An 8,228-nucleotide genomic window follows, 5' to 3' on the forward strand; every position below is an offset into this window, starting at 1 on the left:
CTAGACTTGTCTGCGGGTTTTCCATAGTCTCAGCAGATGGTTTGTTTATTAATAATCGTTGATTCGCTGTTTTTATTGTTATAGCCATATTTTTATTACCTTATCCATATTCTAACTAAAAGTTGTTTAATAATGGAACAACTATTTTAAGGGCCACATTTTAATCAGTTCTGGGACTAAGCTCACAATCAACAACGATTAATGTTTGGACTTTTAATTATCCTGCCAAAACGTACTTGGATTTTTCATTTACTTAAGTTTAGGTTTCTTTTCATAAACAATTCTATACTTATATCAGTAATCCGACTCACATGGATGCTGATCTTATTTAAATATAACGATTTTACATTCTGAACATTTTTTCTTTCTGAAAGCTCAAAACGAAACATTATCAAAACAAAAGACTGAAGCAACGAACTTGACTTTGGCATAAATAAACATATTTGATTGCTTTGCCTTTTTTTTTTTTGTTGTTGTTTGTAAGCGGCAACAAGTTCCCAAAACAACCAAAAACAAAACGAAGAATTAAAAATGAAACATGGTTATGATGGCTAAAAGCTCTTGTCATATTAATATTTTCTGTCTGCTTTGTGTTCACTTTTGGCTGCCTTCCTTTCAATTGTGCTTGATTCAGTTGAGTATAATGCCATAAGTCTGAGTGGAACATATCAAGGAATTAAAGGCGGAATTATTTGTTTGATATTTCTTCATTTGATTTATTGATTTTGATGTTTTGAGTGTGGGGTAGGCGTTTCTAATTGGCTGTGTTGTTGAAACTTACTTTTGATATGGGATATGGCCAAATATAATTTGTTGAAACTGTTGACTACTTAAGTAGTCATTGACAGGTTCAAACACGAATTGACAAATAGACAGCGGGGTAAAAGGAAGTAGGCCAGAAGTAGCCTAATATAATCACTCCCTTTTGATATCCACAAACTAAATATCATGATTAAGATCCTTTTGCTAACACTTTAATAAACCATTTTAGAATGATATCATCAGTTTAATTTTGGATCCTGATAAATCGTAACGAAAAGTTATGCTCACAAACAAGTTTGGGAATCGAAATATTAAAAAAAAAAAAAATACTAACTGTAAAATAATAAATAATATGAAACTTGTTTTCTAGCTTAGTCTTTTGTTGTTATTTATTTATCTTTCTTTTGTTGCTAAACGAATGTTTTCGCTTTTGTGGAATATCGATAATTGAGAGTTTAAAACTCTAGTTTTACTATTTGTTTGCTTAATTCTGTTTTTCCCGCTTGGCATTTATTTGTTCATTCTTTTTATGTGGATTATTAGTCATTCATGTGGATATATAAATAACCATTGAATAAAGATCAAAATGTCAGCCCTAAAATGGCGGTAACATATCAAGAGAAGAGGCTATGGAGGTCAGTACATTGGCATGACATTTAGCCTTATGTCTTAGAGTCTTTAAGATGAAGTTGTTTTGGCTCTTCGGTTGTCCGAAAACCCTCTCTACGCGCAATTCGCAACGCACGTGGCTTGATGAATGATTTTTGTCTTTGCATTTGCTTGTGGTTGTCTGCAATTGTAGAACCTCAGTCATGGCATTTAGTTGTATAATGAATATAATCATCATATTTTAAATCGTGAGTTAATTGAACAGTTTAACGCACGAAAATTTTATAAAAAGATGCATCAACGAGGAAAACTGTGTCGCGGTTATTAAGAATATTATGCGAGTGACTCCCAAATACATCGTGAGAATTTAAGAGAATTTAAAAGAAACCCATTAAAAATTTTCAAATTCAATAAATACTTTAATGATTTTATATTTATTTGATGTAATTTTGCATTTTCATTAAATTTGGCAGAAATTGTTGATATTTATTTACCTAGCATGGAAACCTTAGCGAACTTAACTACTGGAAACGTAAATAAAGTTCAAGTTCGTTGCTTAAGTCTTTTGTTTTGGTTACCAAAAAAAAAAATTGACAAATGATTTATATAGTACCAAAGTGCACACAGCTGACATTTGGCTAAAATGACAACTAAAAACCACAAAAAAAAAACACACACAAATAGTGAATCGAAAAACTAAAGGTGATGATTTTGTTAAATGTTGTCATTGTTGTTGCTGGTTCTTGGTGTTGTTCAGTTTGAGCAAGTTCTTTGTCAAAGTCGTCATAGCTAATAACAAAACAGAAGCAAACAACACAAGCCACAACAGAAAACTAAGCTCTTACGCTTAGAATATGATGAAATCTTCATGATGAATAAAAAAACACGAGAAGAGAAAAAAAAAACACAGAAAACATGTACATTATTTACACTTCATTAATCACTAAAGATGGGTTACAAAAACAACTCCAACAACAACTACAACATCGACAGCAACATCGGACAACAGCCAAAGCAATTGTAAGGTTACTTGAGGCTTTCTGAAATGTATCTTTCGCATCTTTGAGATACTTTTACTTAAGCTCCAGCTACGTCTTTTTGGGCTCTGTCTTGGACTCTGGCTATGTTTGTATGTCTCTGGCTCATTGGCTTTTCAGCGAAGCTCACGCAGCGGCTAGTTAACGCATCAACACTTGAATGAATACTGGATACAACAACAACAAATACATCTGCAAAAGCAACATCAAGTCACAAACAGTTGAAGCTCCTTTCTTGGTTTGTGGGGGAGTGAGTATATTGTGTTGCTTTTGTTGCTTGAATGACTTTTTAATTTATTTGCCATTTCTTTCAGCATTTTGAACTTTTCTCTTTCTCTCTCCTGAACATCTGCAGACAACACCATCACCCACAACAACAACAACAGCAGTAACAACAAGTAAGCAAAAATTATATTGTTACATTTTATTTTTCCTTTGCCCAGTAAACTTTAACCTCCTTTTACTTAGACAAGGAAAACACCTTCGCTTCGGCTTTTTTGTGGGCTCTGTTTCGTATTTTTTGTTTTTTGTGTGAAAGACAACAGTTAAGTCACACATTTGGCCCAAATTTGTCTTTTTTTTCTTCCCTTACTACCGCCCTCCCACACTTTTTCATTTTCTTCTTTTTCTTTTGTCTTACTATGTGCAACCTCTTGACATTTAACTTGGCCATTTCCTAACTTATTTTTCGCTGCACTACTTTCTGTGATTTTTTCTCTTCTTGTTGCTGTTGTTTTCATTCATTGCAATTTGAAATTATCTAACCAAGAAAATGTTTAAGCAGCTGCAGCAATTCAAAATATTTTCGTCGGAATCCTTGAACCATTCTGAAACCCTCAATTTTGATCGAAGCTAACCGACAATTTTCAATTAATCATCAACGGCAGCAGCAGCCGCCAGCCAGCCAGCCAGCATAAGAAAATTTCCTCAGGCGAATGCAAATTTTATAATTTTTTCAGAATCGAAAATTGATCAAAATTGTTAATTAATTTTGAGTTTTTTGTTAGTTAATGAATCTCGAGAGCTTTAGCATTTTAATTGTAATGGCTTTGAAGCGAATGAAAAATATAAAATAATATAATTAAGTCGTTAAGTGTCTGCTTAAAATGAGAAACCTATGAGAATCAAAGGACAATAGAATATATTCATAATTACTCAGTTACTTAGTTATGTGGAAATTTTTGATTTTGAGAGACTTTTGATAATGATTCTATTAAAAAGAAGACAAATTATCTAATTTCAAATTTGACTAAATGGAATTTATTATATTATAAATGTTTAATGAAAATAATTATCATTCAAAATAGATATTTAGACATGCAATTTAACTTAGATGATTACGTCACTTATGTTGATGATGTCTTTAAAGTTTAAATTGAATTTGAGACTACTTACAATAAGTAGTTAAAAAAAATAAAACATTCCTCAAGTTGTGAATCTTCGTTCATGTTGGAACCAAAGTTGTAAAGATCTCCAAAAACAATAAACATATATAAAACACATTGCACAATTTTTAAATATAACTAAAAAAACCTTTCAAAAATGGAAATCTGAAGCCAGCATTTGCCTGCATATGTCCAGAAGACAGTAAGATAATAAAATTATGTAGAAGCTGGTATGCCAATAAATCTAACAAGCCAACCGATGATGCTATAGCTATTGGTGTTGTTGTTGTTGTTGGTGTTGGTGTTGGTGTTTTTTGTGAAAGGCAACAAATCGCCATGTAACCGACAACTAAGACACAATTTTTTGCTCATTCATGCGTATGAAATGCGTTTGGCATTTTGTTAAGGCGGCCATCGAGCAATGAGAAGATGTTAACGATGATCATGATGATGAAGACGCGAATTGTTGATCACATTCACTCACCTTTAAGCAGAGGCAGTCGCATTGAATGTCAGTTTGTGGATCAGTAAGTTGGCAATTATAATTCAGCCAGCTGGGCAAGTAACTTCCTTTTTTTTCAGTACTTGTATATTTTTGTTTTGGGTGCTTTCAATTTCGTGATTGAAGCGAACCAAAATTGTTGTTCGGAGAGTTGAAGTTTTCGTAGTTTATTTGAGTTTTGTTGCTGTGCCTAATCGTGAATATTAGTTATAATGTTGCTTTATCTTTATTTTACTTGTCGTTGTTGTTTTCTACACACAGAGACAGGGATAGAGAGAGAGAGGCAACTTTTTTTGGTTTTTAATGCACAAAACTCACGATTTATGCCAAACATACAAAATCACTTTAAGTTTAGCAAACAATTTTGGAATAAAAATAAATTGAGGAAACAAAGAATTTAAGATTTGTCTAAAATCTAAAAGTGATTTTGATGTTTCGAGCACAATTTGTTTTCAACAATCCATTAATGGTTTTCAACACATGTTTTGTTTATTATTATTATTTAAACTCCTTCAGCTCTTAAGATATTCTAAAGTGTCCGTTATTTGCTTTGTTATTTGCTTGAATCCCTTTTTTATTATTATTTTTTTTTTTTGAACACAAAAAAAGTAAATTCTTTTTTTCTCTGATACACTTTGAATTTTATTTTATGTGTATTGTGTTTAATTTGGATTTGTAGCACAATAAAATTCCTTTTGATTTTTACAAATATTGAAGAGCCAGACGGAAGAGCAGCAGAGAAGACGTCTTCACCCGTACGATATTCACATTTGAATGTTTCAATTGGCAAATGCGGCATCCAACTTTAGTAGTTGAGGCTGCCGAGATGGCAGCTCCAAAGACTCCAAAGACACACGAAAAAAGACAACAATAAAACAACAAAAATAACAACTCTTTTTGTTGTTGCTTTTGGTTTTGTTTGTTAGCGAAAACGCACAAAGACAGAGACTAAAGAAAAGGCAAAAAAGAGAAGAAATCAAAAGCAAGCCTCGGCAAAGTTGCCGATCTTCGGCAGACACTCAGCCAGTCTGTTAACATTCTGTTAGTTAACAGAAGCCAGTTCAAAAATGTAACGTATTTCTGAGGAGTGAAGCAGCTTAAGAAATCTGCAAGTTTACTTGATTAAGGTAGAAGTTTCTCAAGTCGGTTTAAATTCCAAGTAAATATTAAAAAGAAATTAGACTAAAAATGTTTTGGCCTCATTTTCAATTCACAATTCAATGTAAAGCCCGAGCCCAAAAATAAATTGGAATAAAGAGTGTTTTAGAATGTTTATTTGTTACTTTGAGTTGATTATTCTATTGAGATGATTGAATGAAATATTGGGAAAAGGGATTTTTGATGCAAAGCCCCAAAATTTGGACTCAATTTACTTCAATTCAATTTAGTGGCAGTTGATAAACTGAATTTTGTATTAATTTTTTGGGTGTCTTAACTATAAGTTGGTAGCTCTCAAGTAGGACGACTTGGGACATGTTTCATTACTTAAAGAAATAATCATTAGGTTCTACCTATATCCCATTAAAGGTTTTGAAGGTTTCAATTAAACAGAATGGAAATACGCTAAATTGTCCTTTCCAATGCTCAAATTTGCAGTATTTAATTAAATTGATATTTATTTCTGTAGTATTAGAAACTTGTTTAGAAATGAAGATGATTGCACATTCTTCTTAGGCTGACTTAGAGACTCGTTTGTTTGTTAACTCAGCTAATAATAAGGATTAAGCATTTGGGTTTTCGTTTGGTTACATCGTGAACTCGAAGGCGAAATTAAAGATTCCAGCTGAGGCTGCTTATTGACTTGAGGCGTTTCTTGGTTAACGAATTAAAAAGCAAATAAAAGGAAGAAGACTGTTGAAAATATCGACGGAGAGGGGACAGTGGACAGTGCTGTTTTTGATTTTTACTATGATTCGATGGAGTCGATTGCATAAAGCGACCCAATACTTGGCTACTTTATCTGCGCATCGTTATGCAGTTTTCGCCTACCAAATATTCCCACGAAATTTGAGATTGGATTCCATTAGAAGCGGCAAAAGTGCCTGGCTTAAGGTGATTTTAATGGCAAACTCTTTGATCAGTTTTGAAATGACATTGAGTTTTTAAAGTTCTCATTAAGAGTCACCGAGTTGTCATTGCATGCAAACATAATGAATGGCTTAATCGATAGCATAGCCAATAATAGCTATGTTAAAAAAAAGTGAATAATAATAAAATATATTTATATAGAAAATATCACTAGCAATCAGCTAACAAATTGTTAGCTGAGCAATTTGATTGTTCTCATGCCTGCTGTGAGCACGTTGACAGCGCCATCGTGCTGTGTGTGTATGTATGTATGTGTGTGTGTGGGTGCAAAAAAAAAGATACTTACAAAAGTATCTACAAGATACTCGTACCAACAGTAGCTAAGCAAAACTCGCACGTTTTCTATGCAAATCTTCTTTGACGACGACAACGACAAACGATGCCTTGGCGGCAAACTTTTTGTAATTTTTTTGGCATCTATTTTTCGTTTTTTGGGTTTTCTTTTTGGGGTGGCCCGTAGGCAATAATTATCGCTTGCATTACGTATTTCGGTTGGCTTCTCGCTTTTGTTTTCGAACTCTTGTGTGGCAATCGGGCCACATAGAGCAACCGGGCGGCGATAAAATTAACGGCATTTAAATGGTTTTTCAATTTTACTTCATTCAGGCCAAAAGGCAGTTACTTCTTTACTTCTGTTGCGATTTTTCTCTATTTTTTTCTTTTTTTGATGGATAGTTTTGGGTTAAATATAGGGTTCAGATGGCTTCTTAGAGATACTCGCGATGATTTGACACTTTGCTGCTGCTCTTGCTGCATTTTTTGGGCAACATCTCAGAAACGACCTTTTAAGGTTGTTGCCCAATTTGTTGCCATACACAGCAGAAATCGTATAATTTAAACTAGAGATTTCTTTTATTGAGAATTAGTTATGGCCATGAGCTGGAGTTGTGCTTCATGGCAATTTTCGAAAGAAAATCCTTGAACTGTTTTTTGAATATTTAGAATCATGTCATCGTTTTCTCTTTCATACTTTCCTGAACAAGTAGTTCATTGGAATTGCCTACCTTTGGCACACAAAAATGTTCACGTTTACCCAACCCAAATTTGTCATGATTTGAGTTAAAGATAAATTCACCAAAAAGTTGATTTATAGCATAAATGTATGTTTTTGGCAATCGCAAAACATTTTGAAACATTTTATGTACAACACAAAAATTAAGTAAGTAAGTCGTCTCCCGACTTCGGTATACCATGCACAAAGTGGGCAAATATTTCAAATTTGGAAGACCAAATGTCTATTAAGTATGCATGTATGTATGTATGTGTATCTCGCACACTACTACAAACACACGACCGCCAGAATCCACCTCTGCCCTTATGGAACGCCTAGTAAATGCGATTAAGCGTGTCATTTGAATATTCCTAATTCGATTTAATCAATCATAAGTACCTAATCATAACTTCCGCACATACAAATCAAGTTAATAGAGAAGATCCTTTTGGACACCATTATTTGATAACAAATACCAGGGGCGGAGGTAGGCGGGGCAAACATTTTAAACAAAATAGATCTCTGTAAATACATCACGAGTCTACCTACTAAATTTAGTGGCTCCAGCGCTTATAGTCTCCGAGATCTAGGTGTTCATACAGACGGACATGGCTAGATCGATTCAGGTTGATTTATAAATGGCAAAAGTTTTTGTTTGCCTGTTACATACATTTGGCCGACTTTAATATACCATGTCAACCAATGAGCGCATGGTATAAAAAGACAAATTCCATTTGACGACATCTATATATCAGTCTTAGCCTCGATAAATTCCTCAGTATATAACCTAAGACTTCATTAATCTTAAGAGTTTGAATGTTTTTGAAATAACTTCTATTTAAAGAATAGGCCAA

The sequence above is a fragment of the Drosophila tropicalis genome, unplaced genomic scaffold (assembly GCF_018151085.1).
Source record: "Drosophila tropicalis isolate 14030-0801.00 unplaced genomic scaffold, ASM1815108v1 contig_859, whole genome shotgun sequence".
Lineage (NCBI taxonomy): Eukaryota > Metazoa > Arthropoda > Insecta > Diptera > Drosophilidae > Drosophila > Drosophila tropicalis.